The 22,478-nt window shown below is 31.1% G+C and overlaps 1 non-coding gene across 1 annotated transcript; it reads left to right on the top strand.

The window, feature by feature from the left end:
- Positions 1–22,024: 22,024 nt before the first annotated feature.
- LOC140885807 (small nucleolar RNA R71) lies at positions 22,025–22,135 on the top strand. Its single transcript, XR_012151223.1, has one exon. It is a non-coding gene; the product is annotated as a small nucleolar RNA R71 (small nucleolar RNA).
- Positions 22,136–22,478: the final 343 nt, after the last annotated feature.

The following is a 22,478-nucleotide window of genomic DNA, read 5'->3' as shown; positions in this document are numbered from 1 at the left end:
CTAACTAATTAATATTTTATTCATAATTTGAGTATATAATATTATTAGCTTGAAATGAATTTATTTTATTATGATATATTTAGTATTAAAATAATCATTATAATGTTTTTTGATTAATAATAATTAAGTAATTATTAGTTTATAAATTCTAACTTGTGATAATATTTTTTTAAAAAATATTATCAATATATATTTAAAATTAAATTTAATTATTTTTGTTAATTTTTAAAATTTAAAAATTTAATAAACTTAAAATTATTTAATTTTTGACGGGTTCGAGGGGAGGGGCGGGGCGGAGGGAGGTTGGTCCAAAGGGAGGCACGGTGGGTCTTGGGTATAGTCAAACCGCCATCCCTGGACTTTTTCGCATATTTACTCAAGTGTAAAGTTAGTAGATCAAAACTTGGAAGTTTGAGATGTTGTAATCAAATATAGCCAAGCAAGTATTCTGGCGCAATTGATTGTTGCAAACATATCTCATAATCCGGTGATCTAAGTGACCAGAAGCCAAGAAGCTTGAAAATCCAACTCAATATTTCAGACATATCAGTTAGTTCGGATGGTATCTAGGTAATATGATGGTAGAAAAATCAAGCTAGATGCAATTGATACAACAACCAAATAAAAAATATTATCTTTGGTATTTGCCTATCTCAGTTATCGAAATGGAACGGACCAGTGTGAGTAATGAAGCTAAGATAATGATCTACAAATCAAATTCACAAGTCAAAGTTTGAATCGGATCTTAAGAAGCTGATGAAAAATCGCGATGAAATTTTTGGTTCTGCACATGATGAAGAAAAAGTTCAAGTCTATACACAGTCTTGTATTTCGAGCATATCTCTCTAATAGAAACTCAAAATCGAGTGTTATTGATTATGTGAAAATCCAAAACAAAGAGCTAAAACTTTTGTGTTGATCATTTGCCAAGAAATCAATGAGTCAAGAGCTATAATCAAGTAAACAGATCAACTCAATTTGGACAAATCGGACTAGCTAAACTATAGGTCAGATCAATTTGAATTGATCAGATAATTTCAAACTATCCAGATCAAAATTGGACCAGACTAAATCGGTCAAACTAGCTCAATCAACTAGTCCGATGAACAGTAAAAATAGTTCAACTTCAGAAAATTTACAACTCCTCAAATGCAACCTATTATTAGTATTAGTATTAGTATTAACATATAGTCTTTCATAATGACTGGTTATCGGTCACGAGACTCACAACCTTTCAACCAAATTCCCCAAGTGCTTTGCTTCTTTGTACGTATTTGGTGATTCATTGGTTGACAACGGCAATAACAATGACATACTGACTCTTTCCCAATCCAACTATGATCCCAATGGCATTGATTTCTTGCAAGACGTCATGGGACGCTTCACCAATGATCACATCATCGCTATCTTAGGTGAAATATATATATATATATATATATATATATATATATATATATATATATATATATTACCTAAGATGGCTTCAAAAATATATCTTCTCAAAATTTGAACATAAACATAAACATTCACTTTGGGTTAATCACATATAAAATTTCGAAATTTGTGTTTTCAAATTTTGAGCAGATATATTTTTGAAGTCATCTTAGGTAATACATATATATATATATATATATAATTATAACACTTGTATGTAATGGATTTGATTCCATTAAAAGAGTTTCTCCCTTTGGAGAAGATTTGAGTGCCCGAGGGGCAAGAGTCGTACTCATTACCTTGTAATAAACACGGTAAATAAGTGCAACAGCTTTTGATCTTTCATCAATTTGTAAATTTTTACTTTGAATATCTAAGTAAGAGAATTTAAAATTGCACCATCATCTAATGATATTGAATAATTTGGATAACATTTAAAATAAACTGGACCACTTTCTAAATTTGATTCTAAAATATATAATAAAGAATTTGAAAAATTTAAATGTCTTTTAAATTCTTTCCACTGTTCTTTGTGTTTCCAAATTTCAAGATGATTTAATAAATAAAACATTTTTAATTCGAACTGATTGTAAAGCTTCGAAAGATGTTTTATTCAAAGATGTCAAGAATCTTGTTTCAAAACAAATCTTTTCCAGATGGCAGACAATCCTTTCTTGTTTTGATTTCAACACTGAATTCATTCCGGGAAAAGAAAATACCTTACCCGATTTTCTTACACGAGAATTTTTGCAAGGAAAAGACAAAATTTCTCTCACCTCGATGAATGTAGTAGTAATAGGAGTAGACAAAAGGATTGATCGAAGAATTAATATTATTGATAAACTTGAAAGGTTGAAATACAAAGCTAATTGAAAGATTTAATACAAAAACTTGAATTGAATTCGAGGAATTTAAAACAGATACAGAGGGAAAATATGAAAATTTATCTCTCTATGTTTTGCTCTGTCTAAATTAGCTCTGGAAATTAGCTCTCTTATAGCAGTTGAGGGACGCCTGTAGTAGGATTCCTTCCTTGTCAATAATGGTGAAGGGTCTTGTCTCGTTTGCTTTCTTGAAAGCACTTGATGAGAATCTTGACTATTGAGCGAAGTGGACGTCTTATCTTCTTTTGCTTTTCTTTGTGGCGAAGTGGACGTCTTGTCTTCTTTTCCTTTTCTTTGTCTTGAAGCAAATGTCTTGTCTTCTTTTTCTTTTCTTTGTCGTAAAGAAAAATAATTGCTTGTGTTGGCCGACATAATCTTTACATTTTTTGAAAATAAAATTGTGACTACTGCTTTTTCTTGACGTGTAGTCTGCTTTTGAAATGTATTTTTTCTTGACAACTGACTACTTCTTTTTTCACGTGTAGTCTGCTTTTTCTTTTTCTTGTTTTGTTTTTTCTTGATTTTTCTTTTTAACAATTGATTACAATAATACAACTTCTTGAAAGTATTGTCATCACTATTCCCTCCCCGGGGTTTTGAAAATTCGAAGGAACTTGAATTTTAAAATTGAACATAACATTGAATTATGTATCAATATTATGTAATCCTTCTTCTCCGAGAAGATCCATGAGGTCATAATGTTCATCATCATTTATTGGTTCTGGATCGAAGTCATCTTGAAGCATGTCGATAACCATTCTTGAATAGAGTTTGCAGTAATTGTCAAAAATATCCGGAGTCTCTGTTTTGAAATGGAACTTGGAATCTTGAAGATAATTTCCAAATTTGATGTAAACCTTGAGAATTGGAGTTGATCCGAACAGAGTGTAATTTTCACATCTGTGGTCTAGGAAATGGTGTTTGAAAGCAAAAGTCTTGAGTCTTTGATGTTTCATTTGGGTTTCCATAGGTATTGAACAATTGTCAATATAAATTGTTTTCATTGGATCTGTAAAAATATTGAAAAATTGAAGACCTCTAACCCATACTCTATGGGTAGCTGGGTGAATTCTGTTGTTATCCATTCTGGAACCGTTGAAATAATTTCTAATTGAACAAAAGGGAAACCTTTTACTGAATTGATTTTTAATAGCTTCTTTCAGTAACGAACTATTGATACTTTGAAATTGATCATCATCTTTGAATATGAGTTGGGAAATTAATCCTAAATCGAAAAGGTCATTGATGTTGACATCAAATGTTGTTTGGTTATTTGATATATGAAGGTCTTGAAAATAAAAGGCTACTATTGAAGTGGTAACAAAAGAATAGGTGAGATGACCGTCTACTGGATTTGTTCCAATCATTGTTTTAATATCGATGGCTGGACTTTGTGGGTTTGAAGAAAGACATTTTTGGATAATGGAAAATTTTGAGATAAAATTTTTCTTGGCTAAAGAATAAATATAATCAGAAATGAAATTTGGAAGAGGATAAAGTATTGATGTAGTTTTGAAGGAAACTCGAGCTTGGTTTATTGGAACTAATGGACTGGTTTTGTCCAATTCAACAGAACTGGGATTGTTCTGAATAAGATAGTGTTTTTTAAGAAACTCTATCTCTTGAGTTTTTGCAATAAGTGCATCTTGTAATTGAAAAATCTCATCTGATGGTTCTACCATCTTTTCTTTTAATTTTAAATTTTTTATTTTTGATTCAATAGAAAAAGGATCAGATAATTGAGAAAACTTTTGATTTGCTTGAGCTCTGGAGGCATCTAATCTTGCTGCATAATCAATGAAAAATTTAGGCCCTAGTCTATTTCTTGCATACTTGAATGCATATGTCAACTGGACAAATGAATGAAAGACAGGGTTTAGAGTATCATTGATAGATTCTTGCAATCTTTCGAGAGAATTGTAAATGCCAGGAAATTTACCATTTAAGAGAACAAAATACTTGGACTGTGTTTGAGGAGATTTGTACTGGAAAGAGAAATAATTGGCTAAAGCATTTAAAACAAAGGCTTTTTGTCTTGAATTATTTGGGAAAATATTCCATAAGGAATTTAAAAGGGTTTTTTGATATTGATCTAGGTTATAAGGCTGGCTTGGCTTGAAACGTTTGTTTGATGACTCTGGAAGTAAAGGAAGAGGCATATCTCCAAATACTAAAAACTTATCTACTTTGTGTTCTAACTGGACTTTTACGCTTATTTGTAGTACTAGACTGTTTTTTATAAGAACTTGATGAACTTGAAGGATTTAAAGTTTTTACCTTTTGAGAGGCAAAGTCTTTCGTTAGAGTAACAAAATATTTGGATTTTTCTGACATGTTGCTTTCAGAGATTTTGAAGAGATGAGTAAAATTGAGATTAAATTGGATGTATTTATAGATGAAATTGAAGTGAGAGAAATTTTGTCTTTTTAGAATTATTCTATTTATTTTTTGAAAAATAGATACTTGTTTTAGAGTATGTATATCTCTACTAGTTGGTGGATTGAGAAAAGGAAATGTAATTTCTTGATTCAAAATTATTGAATTTATTCCTTTTTCATTTACATAAAAAGGATATAATTGAACTATAAATGGTGTACCAAGAATAACATCTTGTTCTAAATCTTTCACAAGATAAAATATATTTTTAAAACAAATATTTTGATTACACACATGTGTATTTGAGAGTTTATATTTGATTTTCAAAGGACTTCCGTTTGCACCAAATAATCTTTCGGTTGTTTTTTCGAAATACTTGGTTGGAATTAATCCTTCACGGATACAGTTTTGATCTGCACCGGAATCAATTAAAAGTTTTGTTTTTAATTTGAATTGTTTATTGACAACAATTGTTCCTTGAGAGTACCATTTTTTAAGACTAATTTTATTTATGACACATTGAAGTTTATCTTCTTTGTCGTCATATTCAAAATCAGAATTTTGAGGAGTTGTATTTTTACTTGAAGATGGTGAATTATTATTTGAATTAATATCTTCATCTTTGTGTAATGGAGGATTTAGAAGTGTAAGTTCTATTTTGACATCAGAAATATCTTTCTTCTGAAGTTCTTGAATTTGATTCTTCATTTGATTAATTTCAAATCGAAGATCAGAACTTGTTGAAGGTGTTTCTTGAACTTTTGAATTAAATCTAGACATAACTTTATTTAAACTATAATATTCTTGTTTTGGTTCTTGAAGAAGATTTCCAAATTTGGCTTTTAATTTTGGATCAATTATTTTACTAATAACATCTTGTAATATTTCTTGTTCATTTGTGATAACATTTATTATAGATTTGCATTTGCAAACTTCATCATTGCAATTACAGAATTCTTTTCCTTCTTCAAAAGAAGAAGAGCTTGAATATTCAGAATCAGATTCTTCTTGGATAGGAAAAAGAATATCTTCTTGATTATCATCAGAAGATGAAGGAATTAAAGTTAATAACTGATTTTTAAAATCATCATCTATTTGAAGTTCATTGATTTTTCCTTGCATTGGACATTTATTTGAATAATGTCCAAGTTGTTTACATTTAAAACATGTAACTTGATTAGATTTATTTTTGAAACGATTTTTGAATTTTAATTAAAAGTTTTTGATTTTCTAAAAGGTTTTGAGTATCTTGAATTTTCAAAATAATTTCTTTTATAAGATTTCTTGTAAAACTTTCTTTGAAATTTATTTTTATTGTTTTTATTATGTTTTCTTGAAAGAGAAAGTAATTGTTCGAAACCATATTGAGCACAAAAGGAACCAAGTTCTCTTCTGCTCTCATTATGCTCCCGTTTGAGTTTTTCTTTAATTTTTAAATCATTGCACAAAGCTAATCCTTCGAAATTGATATAACTTATGATTTCACCATAAGTTAGAGAAGGATAAGGAATTGAATTTGCATTTTGCTTGCGAATAGATTTCCTAACTCTTTCTGCAAAGAGTTTTGGTAATCCTGCAATAAATCTTTCTTTCCAAAAAGAAAAACTGCAATCATCTCGTAGAAGTACTTTAGATAAAAACATATCTTTGTACCAACGAAAATCATGTAATTTTGGACAGGTTAAATTCATCAGAATTTCTGAATATTTTTCTTGAAATTTTTTGGGTTCGCCTAGAAAATATTTAATAATTGCATAAATTAGTGTATTGACAGCATCTTGAATAGGAGGTATTGTTGCGTCATCAAATTCATGTTTGATGGCGGTTAGAATTGTTGTTCTATCGAATTCAGTGAGAAAATTATCCCACCAACCCTTGAGCTGGCCGGTAAATCCTGCAATTAGATTGAAAGCTGTGTTGTAATCATCAACACCTTTTGCTTTGTAAGCGGTGGAAGCCATCATCATTTCTTCTAACATAGAAATGATTTGATGTTCAGTTCTTCCATCGAGATTCCATTTTAGGAGACTATCTCCAGAAAAGGATTTTTGATGTTTTTGAGGTTCTTCAAATTGCATATCTGGAAAAGATGGTCTACTATAATAATTTGGAAGAAAATTATAGTGTTGTTTGAAAAAAGAATTGTAATTTTTATTTTGATTTTTACCTGTTTGAGGATTACAAATTTTTAATAATTCGTCATTTGAGTCATTAAATTGATTTTGAAGTTCGTGAATTTCATTGACAACATTTATTTTATTTGAATCGTTAATTAAATTTAATTTTGAAAATTGAGTACTAAGTTCATTAAGAACATCTAAAGAAGTTCCTAATTGAATTTTTGCTTTACTTGTAGAAGGAGTTTTGATGACAATACTTTCATGAAGTTGTATTATTGTAATAAATTGTTAAAAATAAAAATTAGGAAAAAAACAAAACAAGAAAAAGCAAGACTACACGTGAAAAAAGTAGTAGTCAGTTGTCAAGAAAAAATACATTTCAAAAGCAGACTACACGTCAAGAAAAAGTAGTAGTCACAATTTTATTTTCAAAAGATGTAAAGATTTTGTCGGCCAACACAAGCAATTATTTTTCTTTTCGACAAAGAAAAGAAAAAGAAGACAAAACATTTGCTTCAAGACAAAGCAAAGAAAAAGAAGACAAGACGTCCACTTCGCCACAAAGAAAAGCAAAAGATGATAAGACGTCCACTTCGCTCAATAGTCAAGATTCCCATCAAGTGCTTTCAAGAAAGCAAGCGAGACAAGACCCTTCACCATTATTGACAAGGAAGGAATCCTACTACAGGCGTCCCTCAACTGCTATAAGAGAGCCAATTTTCGAGAGCCAATTTTGACAGAGCAAAACATAGAGAGATAAATTCTCATATTTTCCCTCTGTATTTGTTTTAAATTCCTCGATTCAATTCAAGTTTTTGTATTCAATCTTTCAATAGTTTTTGTATTTCATTCTTTCAAGATTATCAATAAAATAATTCCTCGATCTATTCATCTGTCTACTTCTATACTAGTACAATCATGCCTTTCCGCCGCTTCCATACCCTGTCCCCCCTGAAAGAGTAGGTGCTCGGTGAGCCAACTTGTGGCTAAGGGCTTTGATGACTCTTTGTATAAACAATCTTTTGTTTAATATAATTTACACTTTTATTAATGGCAATGACTTTATCTTTCTTCATATTGTTATATTGTGATATACTATTGTTGTTTTGAGAAAGACCTTGAATATACTATAGTTTATGTAAGATGTGGTAGAACATGGAGATGTCTATCATGAAACACATCTTATAGTCACTGTATTCTCTAAACTGTTCCTAGTCGATTGAGCCATCCGATAATAAGGATAAGGATCGCTCGAGTTTGAGACTAGCATTTGCGATGCAGAGTACCACGTTTCATTGGCAAGGAACATAGAGATGTTCGAAGCATGCAAATGGATATTCATACGATGAATGATCGAACTACCCTATCCGGACTTTCCAAGTGGTTATCACTTATCGAGTGGATAAAGTCCGCGGTTTTGGTTGTACACCATTAGTCCTTACTACTTGAAACATCATTGAGACTATATATGCTAGTACTATGCTTTGACTCATTTACCGACTCTATTGGGGTCATCAGGTGTCGGGATTGGGTACAGTTACAACACATATAAGAGTCGATGCTTTGTTGTCAAGGATTCACCACATACTTGCGAGTGTGGATATCCTATGCGATCTGAGAAGATATTAGTGTGACGAATCTCTGGCCAGAGTACATGATGTGTTTTAAGAAATGGTTTCTTAGTAACACATGCGATGTCACTATTTGATCTTCAAGATGTATTGCATAGTTATCGAATCTCGAACGACTCTCGATTTACCAATGGTTGTTGATTCGATCGGGATATTTGGATGAAGGGACCGTACTGTACACTAACAAAAATCTATTGGTTCTTGCAGGCACTATCAGTGATACCTAGGGAATCATGGGGCGATGTTGCTAGGCGCTCTTACCATGATTCGATGGACAAGTCGGAAATTGTTGTTCCGAGTCACAAGGAGTTGTGAGCCCACGGCTAGCTGTATCCCTGAACCACTAAGGGTCACACAGAGTAATGGATTTTTAATCCCCGTTGAGATAGTTAAATTTAAAGAGTTAAATTTAATGAACAAAGAAGTTGGACTTCTTATTTAAGAGTAGAGGAGTAAGATTTCCTAAAATGACATAGTGATGGGCATTTTTGGAAACCACTGAATTCGGATTCAGAAAAATTTATCTTGACTTTAAAAGGTGCAGAAATGGTTTCTGTGCACATTGGTGAAATCGGTTTATCAATCGGAGTCACGATGAATTTTATATTAATTTCTGAACATGCGGGCTTTGCCTGTCGGGCTTGAACTTATGACTAATGGGCCCTAAGCTGTTAGTGGCCTACATTATAAATAAGTTATTGCAGTACAGAAATTACATACAACAGGTCACAAATTTTCGAAAACCCTAGTTATTTTTCTAAAAAGTGGCCGCCCCCCTCTCCCTCTGCTCAGGAAAATCCAGCCTGTGATTTTGAATTACAGTCTGGTTTAACGGATCAAATTCGTTAATTCTCTTCGTAGAAACTTCTGATAGATTTTCTAGTGCAATCTATCAGAGGGATTAATTATCCGTTCGTGGACCTGATTGAAGAACAGTTTGTCCATCAGTTCCAGGGATATACAACAAGAGCAGAGCAATCTGTTGGTGTCCATAAATCTCGATTCGAGATTGGAAGTAAAAATTTATAATTGTTATTTAATTTTTACACACACACAATTTAATCGTAAAGTTTTGATACCCATCATGGAATCGTTCCATATTTAAATTTTAAACTTCCGCTGCACCGGGTATCAATTCTTGTTTGATCTGATCGCCGCGTTCTCCAACAGTGGTATCAGAGATATTGTCTGCAGAGGCCACTCTTTCGAAAGTGATGTCTCCTCTCTCCACATCTGAAAGAGTAGGTGCCCGATGAGCCAACTTGTGGCTAAGGGCTTTGATGACTCTTTGTATAAACAATCTTTTGTTTAATATAATTTACACTTTTATTAATGGCAATGACTTTATCGTTCTTCATATTGTTATATTGTGATATACTATTGTTGTTTTGATAAAGACCTTGAATATACTATAGTGTATGTAAGATGTGGTAGAACATGGGGATGTCTATCATGAAACACATCTTATAGTCACTGTATATTCTAAACTGTTCCTAGTCGATTGAGCCGTCCGTAAATAAGGATAAGGATCACTCGAGTGTGAGACTAGCATTTGCGATGCAGAGTACCACGTTTCATTGGTAAGGAACATAGAGATGTTCGAAGCATGCAAATGGATATTCATACGATGAATGATCGAACTACCCTATCCGGACTTTCCAAGTGGTTATCACTTATCGAGTGGATAAAGTCCGCGGTTTTGGTTGTACACCATTAGTCCTTACTACTTGAAACATCATTGAGACTATATATGCTAGTACTGTGCTTTGACTCGTTTACCGACTCTATTGGGTTCATCAGGTGTCGGGATTGGGTACAGTTACAACACATATAGGAGTCGATGCTTTGTTGTCAAGGATTCACCACATACTTGCGAGTGTGGATATCCTATGCGATCTGAGGAGATATTAGTGTGACGAATCTCTGGCCAGAGTACATGATGTGTTTTAAGAAATGGTTTCTTAGTAACACATGCGATGTCACTATTTGATCTTCAAGATGTATTGCATAGTTATCGAATCTTGAACGACTCTCGATTTACCAATGGTTGTTGATTCGATCGGGATATATGGATGAAGGGACCGTACTGTACGCTAACCAAAATCTATTGGTTCTTGCAGGCACTATCAGTGATACCTAGGGAATCATGGGGCGATGTTGCTAGGCGCTCTTACCATGATTTGATGGGCAAGTCGGAAATTGTTGTTCCGAGTCACAAGGAGTTGTGAGCCCACGGCTAGCTGTATCCCTGAACCATTGAGGGTCACACAGAGTAATGGATTTTTAATCCCCGTTGAGATAGTTAAATTTAAAGAGTTAAATTTAATGAACAAAGAAGTTGGACTTCTTATTTAAGAGTAGAGGAGTAAGATTTCCTAAAATGACATAGTGATGGGCATTTTTGGAAACCACTGAATTCGGATTCAGAAAAACTTATCTTGACTTTAAAAGGTGCAGAAATGGTTTCTGTGCACATTGGTGAAATCGGTTTATCAATCGGAGTCACGATGAATTTTATATTAATTTCTGAACATGCGGGCTTTGCTTGTCGGGCTTGAACTTATGACTTATGGGCCCTAAGCTGTTAGTGGCCTACATTATAAATAAGTTATTGCAGTACAGAAATTACACAGAACAGGTCACAAATTTTCGAAAACCCTAGTTATTTTTCTAAAAAGTGGCCGCCCCCCTCTCCCTCTGCTCAAGAAAATCCAGCCTGTGATTTTGAATTACAGTCTGGTTTAACGGATCAAATTCGTTAATTCTCTTCGTAGAATCTTCTGATAGATTTTCTAGTGCAATCTATCAGAGGGATTAATTATCCGTTCGTGGACCTGATTGAAGAACAGTTCGTCCATCAGTTCCAGGGATATACAACAAGAGCAGAGCAATCTGTTGGTGTCCATAAATCTCGATTCGAGATTGGAAGTAAAAATTTATAATTTTTATTTAATTTTTACACACACACAATTTAATCGTAAAGTTTTGATACCCATCATGGAATCGTTCCATATTTAAATTTTAAACTTCCGCTGCACCGGGTATCAATTCTTGTTTGATCTGATCGCCGCGTTCTCCAACAGTGGTATCAGAGATATTGTCTGCAGAGGCCACTCTTTTGAAAGTGATGTCTCCTCTCTCCACATCTGAAAGAGTAGGTGCCTGATGAGCCAACTTGTGGCTAAGGGCTTTGATGACTCTTTGTATAAACAATCTTTTGTTTAATATAATTTACACTTTTATTAATGGCAATGACTTTATCTTTCTTCATATTGTTATATTGTGATATACTATTGTTGTTTTGATAAAGACCTTGAATATACTATAGTGTATGTAAGATGTGGTAGAACATGGGGATGTCTATCATGAAACACATCTTATAGTCACTGTATATTCTAAACTGTTCCTAGTCGATTGAGCCGTCCGTAAATAAGGATAAGGATCGCTCGAGTGTGAGACTAGCATTTGCGATGCAGAGTACCACGTTTCATTGGTAAGGAACATAGAGATGTTCGAAGCATGCAAATGGATATTCATACGATGAATGATCGAACTACCCTATCCGGACATTCCAAGTGGTTATCACTTATCGAGTGGATAAAGTCCGCGGTTTTGGTTGTACACCATTAGTCCTTACTACTTGAAACATCATTGAGACTCTATATGCTAGTACTGTGCTTTGACTCGTTTACCGACTCTATTGGGTTCATCAGGTGTCGGGATTGGGTACAGTTACAACACATATAGGAGTCGATGCTTTGTTGTCAAGGATTCACCACATACTTGCGAGTGTGGATATCCTATGCGATCTGAGGAGATATTAGTGTGACGAATCTCTGGCCAGAGTACATGATGTGTTTTAAGAAATGGTTTCTTAGTAACACATGCGATGTCACTATTTGATCTTCAAGATGTATTGCATAGTTATCGAATCTTGAACGACTCTCGATTTACCAATGGTTGTTGATTCGATCGGGATATATGGATGAAGGGACCGTACTGTACGCTAACCAAAATCTATTGGTTCTTGCAGGCACTATCAGTGATACCTAGGGAATCATGGGGCGATGTTGCTAGGCGCTCTTACCATGATTCGATGGGCAAGTGCTACAACTTAAATTGTAATTCACCCAAGTGTAGGTTGTCTGCAAGTAATATACTCGTGAGTACGAGATCGATCCACGGAGAGGATGTTGTAAGTTTAATTTTAGCAATAATATATTATAGATGAAAATATTATTATAAAACTTCAAATACACAAATTATAAAATTGTCAAGGTTTCAAAGGTTCATTGTTGGTTTAATTAAGATTGCTAAATAAAAATAAATAAAAGAAACTAAAATAAAAATAAACATAAAAGAACAATGAAATATTTAAACAAGTATATCATATAATATAGTTCCCACTATATTAATATCAGATTAACCGATATTTAATACATGGTACCCATAATATATATATAGATGAATAAATATAAACATAAAAAGAACAATTAAATATTTAAACAAGTATATCATATAATATAGTTCCCACTATATTAATATCCACCGATATTTAATACATGGTACCCATTATATATATAAATGCATAAATATAAATTGACATAAAAGTAAATGTTAGATCAAATCACAATATTTTATTTAGAACAACCGGCAGAGCCACGCTATCGTCTAAATAAAATATATGACTTTATGTTAGATGCGATAAAGTAAATGTTAGTTGCGGAAAAGTAAAAGTTAGATGCGAGAAAGTAAATGTTAGTTGCGGAAAAGTAAATGTTAGTTGCGATAAAGTAAAAGTTAGATGCGATAAAGTAAATGTTAGTTCAAATCACAATATATTATTTAGAACAACCGACAGTGTCACGCTATCGTCTAAATAATATATATGACTTTATTATAAATAGATACATATATTTATAGTATATAATTATTGTAGTAATTATTGTATCATATTTGACAACAAATCAAGGTAACCACATTCAAGGTACCAAGCATTTGATGTAAATAGATAACAACAAATCATCCAAAATTATACCTACAAATAAAGATCAATTAGTAAAAATAAAAATAGAAAAGAAAAGAATATACAAAATATAGACAATCTTACTTGACCAACAATGAAACCTTTTCACCTTGACATAAAAAGATTTAGCTTTCCATGAACATGAAACTCAAGAATAAAGATAAAAGAAATTTCATACTTGAACTTGAGAAACTTGCACACTCAAACTTTTATTCTCACACACACAATATTTATTTTACAAATGAAGAATTCTCTACACTCTTGCACACTACAAAGCTTATACAACACATCTATTTATAGGCCAAATGAGAGGAAGAGTCCAAGGCTCATTAAATGTGAAATAGTAAAGTTGGTGGGTGCTTGTCTCCTTGAATGTCAATACCATGACCCAACTTTAATTGGCATGTTTGATGCCTTAGACCACCGATTCAGCCTTTCTTTTCAACATAGAACACGTAGGATATTTTGTGTAGATGTGTTTGGACAACTCATTCACCCCTTTTGGATAAAATATGAAATACTTATGATATTTTTACTCCAAGCTGGTCATAGTAAAAGTAAATCTATCTCCATTTTGATGTTTTATTATTTTGATCATCTTAATGAAGTTTTTGGAATTTCTTGTCTTCTACAAAGTTGAAGATGCCTCTTTTGTGATTCTACAGGTTTTGAGATTACTCCATTATGACCACTGTAGCTTGAGTAATTTTATTTTTACCAAACCTGCGCAAACCGTAAAATACAACATTTTAGTAAAACATTTAAATATAAACACATAACACTAAAATAATACAACTTCATAATTTTAATTAAACTTAAATTTTAAAACACACTTTTTAACATATAAATAATTACAAATTTTAAGTTTCATCACACCCCCAAACCGGCTAATTACTAGTCCCTTAGTAATAAAATATCATAAAATATCATAAAATATCATAAAATCACAAGTTAGATTTTTATTCCTTAATATATATATTCAAATTTGCAAACTTTAAAATTTTAAAAACACACTTGTGAGGAGATCATATGTTTATTTATAAATCTCATTATCAACCAATATATTAATATGTAATTGGATGGGCTATACATATATATTTCACACAATATCAAAATAGTAAATATATATAAATTTTTTTTTTACATAAATATTTTCTAAAAACTTTGAGAATAATATAATTAAAAGGATAATAGAAATCATTTTCATAACATGTATATCATCAGGAATATTAATGTAAAAGTCTCAACTCCATATTCTCTCGGGTTAAAGTATTTCATATATAGCTGTTTTTCACTCGTGGAGTTGGAAGAAAATTATACACTCTTTGAAAATGGCTAGTAAAGCAGACAATCAAATAACCTAATATTGAAAATAAGATAGGATGATTTACAAAGAATAAACCCATTTTTTTTGTTTTTTTGTTTTTTTGTTTTTTTTTTTTTTGCTTGGCTGCAAAATTGTTTTTACATAATCAAATACCTCCAATAAACTTTGAAAATGTAACATTTTTTTTTCAAAGTTTATTTATTTTTTTATTTTTTATGAGGTAAATCCATTACATTAATAATTATAGTAGAGATATTAATACTCTACATCTTTACAATCAAACTTCAAACAACTTTGCAGCCAATTTTCAATTTTTTTTTCTTTTTTTTTTTTTTTTTTTTAAAATGGGTTTAATCTAGTAATCAACCATTTCTTAATAATCAATAAAAGCTTATAAGTTGTTTTCTCAATTTTTACCCCTCACTCACAAAATTTATGTGAGTAACTATTGCACTTTTACAAATTAATTCCCTCAATTATACATGTTATTATTTATTCAATCAATATCACTTTAATTATATACTCATAAAAGTTTTAAAAAATATGTATTTGAAAACACACAATTATATATTATTTATAACTTATATCCCATCAATTATATATTTTTTATTAAATTGATAAAAAGAATAATAAATAAACATCTATACAAAAAGACTTCATTTTCTTAGTAGTTTGCAATTTAAATATATACGGAATATTAAAATCTAATCTATTGTGATAAAATGATAAATAAAAACTAATGCGTGTCAGGAGTTTTTGACTCCTTACTCTGCCATTGAAAAAGAAAAATAATATTATTATAGAAATATATTTTTTTTAAATTTTAAATTTTTTTTTTTTTTTTTTTTTTTTTAGAGATAAACCCTCCCTCAAACCTGAATATGACATTGTTTTTAATTTTTTTTTTTAAGAAAAATAAAGAGTACATGATGAAAGAGATATCACCTGGAATTATTGAAGATGAGGAACAAACACAAACCATTTCATGACATGTTGAATCAATGATCCAGTTTTCTTTTCTTACTGGTTGGTTGAGACCAATTGATCTTTGTTATAGCTGAATCAGGTTGATGAACAAAAGCTTGGAGATCATCAATTAATTGGTCTTCATTCGAAGCAGAGATGAGCATCCTTCGTGAATTTTCTGAAATAAAATTTTGTTCCACGGCTACATCGAGAAAAGTCAACAAACCATCATAATAGTTATTGATATTCAACAAGCCAACAGGTTTATTATGGATATTAAGTTGTGCCCAAGAAACAACATGAAAAATTTCTTCTAAAGTACCAAAACCACCAGGTAAGGCAATAAAAGCATCAGAATTTTCTATCATTTTAGTTATTCTCTCGTACATTGATGAAACTTTCAACTCTTCCCCAACCGTAACACCTGTAATATTTCCTTCAGCTAAAGCTGTAGGAATAATACCCAAAACCTGACTACCTCCAAGATGAGCTGCTGTTGAAATAGATCCCATTAACCCTATATTTCCTCCTCCGTAAACCAAGTGAATTTTTCTCTCTGCTAACTTTTTTCCAAGATTAATTGCTGCATCAACAAATATTTCATTCTTTCCAGTATTAGAACCACAAAAGACACAAATATTTTTCAATTTTTGTGAAGAAGATCCTGTCATGTTTTTTTCTTTTCTTTTAAAAAATATAGAGAGAGTTGAGTGATTTTATAAGGAAAACAAGGAATAAGACAGAAATAGGAATACAGATGTGAACAAAATGATAAAAATAGTAAAAAAAATAATAATATATAATAATAACATGCATGCGTATAAACAGTGATGTGATTGTGGCTCACAGTGTTCCTTCAATATTTATGAGTCGAGGGTTGGCTTACCATCCAATTTTCTTATAAATTGGAAAATAGGGTCTTTTTTAGTCAGATTCCCAAGACCATCACCATGACGCTGCGCTTGGAATAGTTTCCATAAACGGAGAAGTTGACCTTTTACATCTCCACTAGAATGCGTCTCAAGAGTCAATGAGATATCATCCAATGACTCTTTACTCAGCCCATTCTTAATGAAATCAATTTTATCTTCTCTATTTGTGGAAACATATCCCAAAGATCTGCATTGTCTATTACAAGTCCATCTGGCACAATTATGACAAACATCTAACCTTTTAGCCCTTCTTTTCTTCGCATAGGTACTTTTTCCTAGTCCAGACATATTTCGAACAAGTAAGAATTTTGGAACTTCACCACCTAATCGAACCTTGGCTTCAATTATAAGACGAATATCCTCCGGGATTCCTTTTTGCATAAGCATTCTCAATCTTTCACATCTGCCTTCATAAATCATTCTCAGAACTTTTTTAGAAACAGATGGAAAATATTTACCAAGTTTTTTGATATCTTCATCCATAATATATATTTATATATATATATATATATTCAATTATTTTGGGAAATTGAAATAAAACCGACTGAAAGTAGTCACGGAGTACCGTTATCCGCCACTTAACCGGGAAGTGAACTTAATTCTGCAAAAATAAAATAAAAATATAAGTAACAATTAAGTTGGATCATATAAAGGCATAAACTCTTCATTAAGAACTTCATTTTCTATAAACGGTTTAAGTCTTTGCCCATTAACTTTAAATACATTATTATTTTTAGGATTTTCAACATCAACAGCACCATGAGGATAGACAAATTTAACAATAAATGGTCCAGACCATCGCGATCTAAGTTTTCCTGGAAACAAATGCAAGCGAGAATTATAAAGTAAAACTTTTTTTCCGATTTCAAAAGATTTTCTCATAATATTTTTATCATGAAATGCTTTTGTTTTATCTTTATAAATCTTTGCATTTTCATATGCATCATTTCTTAATTCTTCTAGTTCATTTAATTGCAATTTTCTTGATTTAGATGCATCATCTAAATTAGTATTAAATGCTTTAATTGCCCAATAAGCTTTATGTTCAATTTCAACAGGTAAATGACAATGCTTTCCAAAAACTAATCTATATGGTGACATCCCCAATGATGTTTTAAATGCAGTTCTATATGCCCATAATGCATCACTTAATCTTAAAGACCAATCTTTTCGATTTGGATTGACTGTTTTTTCCAAAATTTGTTTTATTTCTTTATTTGCAAGTTCAACCTGACCATTCGTTTGAGGGTGATATGGAGTAGAAACTTTATGTGTAATACCATATTTTCTTAACAACGAAGAAAATGATTTATTTATAAAATGACTTCCCCCATCACTTATTATAGCTCTAGGTATTCCAAATCGACTAAAAATATTTTCTTTCAAAAATTTTATCACAACTTTATGATCATTAGTTCTACATGCAATTGCTTCAATCCATTTTGAAACATAATCGACAGCTACTAAAATATAAGTGAATCCAAAAGATAATGGAAATGGACCCATAAAATCTATTCCCCAACTGTCAAATATTTCAATAATCATGATTGGATTTAAAGGCATCATGTTTCGTTTTGAAATTGAACCCATTTTCTGACAATTTTCACAAGATTTGCAAAATGAATGTGTATCTTTGAATAAAGAAGGCCAATAAAATCCACATTGAAAGATTTTTGCAGCTATTTTCTTTGACGAAAAATGACCTCCACATGCCTCAGAATGACAAAATTTAATGACACTACTTACCTCATTGTCGGGTATGCATCGTCGAAAAATTTGATCAGGACAATACTTAAACAAATAAGGATCATCCCAATAAAATTTTTTGACCTCTTTCAAAAATTTATTTTTATCTTGTGAACTCCAATGAGAAGGCATTTTATTTGTCACAAGAAAATTTACAATATTAGCAAACCAAGGCATAGTAGTAGCATAAAATAGTTGATCATCCGAAAATTTTCATTTATTGGTATTTCATTTTGAGATGATTCAAAAATTATTCTTGATAAATGATCGGCTACTACATTTTCTTTTCCTTTTTTATCTTTTATTACAAGATCAAATTCTTGTAACAACAAAATCCATCTTATTAATCTTGGCTTAGCATCTTGTTTATTTGATAAATATTTTATGGCAGAATGATCAGTGTAAACAATAGTAGTAGAACCAATTAAATAGGATCGAAATTTATCTAATGCAAACACTACTGAAAGTAATTCTTTTTCAGTTGTTGAATAATTGATTTGAGCACTATTTAATGTTCTACTTGCATAATAGATCACATAAGGTTTACCTTCTTTTCTTTGTCCTAACACGGCTCCTACAGCATAATCACTTGCATCACACATTAATTCAAATGGTAAAGACCAATCAGGAGATTGTAAAATAGGTGATGTAGTTAAAAGATTAATTATTTTTTTAAAAGCAGTTTCACATTCTTGAGTCCATTCAAATTGTGCATCTTTTGTTAAAAGATTTGAAATTGGTTTCGATATTATGCTAAAAATTTTTATAAATCTTCTATAAAATCCCGCATGACCCAAAAATGATCGAATTTCTTTGATCGTGTTTGGTGATGGTAAATTAGCAATAACATCAACCTTAGCTTTATCAACTTCAATTCCTTTTTCAGATATGACATGCCCTAACACAATTCCGGATTTAACCATGTAGTGACATTTTTCCCAATTTAAAACAAGATTTTTTTCTTCACATCTTTTTAAAACTTCTTCCAAATTTTTAAGACAGTTTTCAAATGAGTTTCCAAAAACAGTTATATCATCCATAAAAACTTCCACAAATTCTTCAATCATGTCACTAAAAATACTTAGCATGCATCTTTGAAAAGTAGCCGGGGCATTACATAAACCAAATGGCATTCTTTTAAAAGCAAAAGTTCCGAACGGACAAGTGAAAGTAGTTTTTTCTTGATCTTCTAATGATATTGGTATTTGATAATACCCCGAATACCCATCAAGAAAACAATAATAAGGATTACCTGCCACTTTCTCTAAAATTTGATCTAAAAATGGTAACGGAAAGTGATCTTTTCTAGTTGCATCATTTAATTTTCTATAATCAATGCACATACGCCAACTAGATGGAATCCTAGCTTGTAATAATTCTCCCTTTTCATTTTTTATAACAGTGATGCCTGATTTTTTTGGTACTACTTGTGTTGGACTTACCCATTTACTATCCGAGATTGGATAAATAATTCCGGCATCTAATAGTTTTAAAACTTCATTTTTAACAACTTCTTTCATGTGTGGATTTAATCTTCTTTGTGGTTGTTGATATGTTTTAGCATTTTCTTCCAAGTGAATTCTATGTGTGCAGATTAAAGGATTTATACCTTTTATATCTTGCAAAGTCCATCCAATTGCATTTTTGTGTTTTTTAAGTAGTGTTATTAAATCTTCTTCTTGTTTTGGTAAGAGGGTAGAAGATATTACAATAGGATATGTTTGATTTTCACCAAGAAAAGCATATTTTAGTTCTATTGGCAAGGGTTTTAATTCAAGTTTTGGATGATCATTTTCTTTTACTTCTTCAAGTTCATTAATTTCTTCAAATAAATTTGATTTAAAAACATTTTTTGAATCAAAACTTTCCACTAAACAAACTTCAGATTGTTGATTTAAGTTTTCTTGGTGTATATTTTCTTCCACAATTGTTTCTATTGCATTATCATCTTCATCTTCATTAATACTTGGTTGTTTACATAAATTGAACACATTAAGTTCTAAAGTCATATTTCCAAAAGACAATTTCATTATTCCATTTCGACAATTAATTAAAGCATTTGAAGTTGCTAGAAATGGACGTCCCAATATTACTGGAATTTCGTTATGTACTTCTATTGGTTGTGTATCCAAGACAATAAAATCCACAGGATATATGAATTTATCGACTTGAACTAACACATCTTCTACGATACCTCTAGGTATTTTGATTGACCTATCGGCTAGTAAAAGAGTGACAGATGTAGGTTTTAAATCTCCCAACTTAAGCTTTTCATAAACTGAATAAGGAATTAAATTCACACTTGCTCCCAAATCTAACAAAGCTTTTTTAATTTTATTTTTTCCAATAATACATGAAATTGTTGGACAACCGGGATCTTTATATTTCAAGGTAGAATTATTTTGAATAATAGAGCTTACTTGCTCCGTTAAGAATGCTTTCTTCTTTACATGCAATTGTCTTTTTACAGTACATAAATCTTTTAAAAACTTTGCATAAGAAGGAACTTGTTTAATAGCATCTAATAATGGAATATTTATTTTTACTTGTTTAAAAACTTCATAAATATCAGAATCATTTTTTTGTTTTTTATTATTTACTAATGCATGAGGAAAAGGAACATGTTTATTTATTTTATCATCAATTTTCTTATTTTTAGGACTCAAAGCATCATCTTTCTCAAAAGTATCAGGATTTGAATCCTTACTCTTTGAGTTTAATTGATCTTTGTTTTCATCACTATATGGATCATTAACTATTTTACCACTTCTAAGAGTAATAACAGATTTTACTTGATCAAATTTTTCTTGATTTTGATTTTTAGGATTAGGTTGTGGTTGAGATGGAAATTTTCCTTTTTCATGAATATTAAGTGCAGATGCAAATTTTGCAAGAGTTTCTTTCAAATCATTCATAGATTGAATGTTTTGAATATTGATAGACTCTTGCTTTTGAATGTATGCATGAATTTCATCTTCAAAATTTTTTCTTGGAGGTGGAATATAAGGAGCATAACCTTGATGATTTTGGTTATTTTGAAGAGGTTGTTGTGAAGGTTGTGCATTATTATCGTTCCTCCAACTAAAATTGGGATGATTTCTCCAACCAGGATTGTATGTTTGTGAAAAAGGATCTAATGTTGGTTTTTTAAAATTGTTAACATAATGGGCTTGTTCATGGAGACATTCTTTAAATGAAGGCAAAGTAGGACAATTTTTTGTAAGATGATCATGTGTGTCACATATATGACAAACAATTTCTTGAACACTTTTTAATTGATCACTCTTTTTCATTTCTAATGACTCGATTTTTCTTGCTAAAGATGCAAGTTTAGCTTGAACATCTACATCATCTTTAAGATGATAAATACCACCCCCATTTGTTGAATTATTGGTTTTACTTGGTGGTTCAATTGAGCCTATATTATCCCAATTTTGAGCATTTTCTGCTAATGACTCCAAATATTCCATAGCTTCATTTGGGTTTTTATCTTCAAAAGTTCCATTACACATGAATTCTATCATTTGCCTATCTTTAGGTATTAAACCTTCATAAAAGTGAGAAACTATTCTCCATATTTCAAAACCATGATGTGGGCATGTATTAAGTAACTCTTTATATCTATCCCAACATTGATAAAATGTTTCCCCTTGTTTTTGAGAAAAAGTTGTAATTTGTCTTTTAAAAGAGTTTGTTCTATGGGAAGGAAAAAACTTTTTTAGAAATTGTTGTTGCATTTCTTCCCATGATCTTATTGAACTTGATCTCAAATTTTGCAACCATGTTTTAGCTTTATCTTTTAAGGAAAAAGGGAAAAGCTTTAATCGAACAGTATCCATGCTACAATTTTGATCATTATAAGTGTTGCAAACCTCCTCAAATTCTCTTAAATGCAAATATGGATTTTCAGAATCTAAGCCATGAAAATTTGGTAAAAGTTGAATGACTTGTGGCTTAAAATTGAAATTAGATGCATCAGGAGGAAAAACTAAACAAGATGGTGTACTAGTTCTTATTGGATTCATATGGTGCCTAA

Source organism: Henckelia pumila, chromosome 2, assembly GCF_033568475.1.
Source record: "Henckelia pumila isolate YLH828 chromosome 2, ASM3356847v2, whole genome shotgun sequence".
NCBI classification, from domain to species: Eukaryota; Viridiplantae; Streptophyta; class Magnoliopsida; order Lamiales; family Gesneriaceae; genus Henckelia; species Henckelia pumila.
Note: the sequence above shows the minus strand (reverse complement) of the source record. Positions and strands in the feature narration are given on the sequence as shown.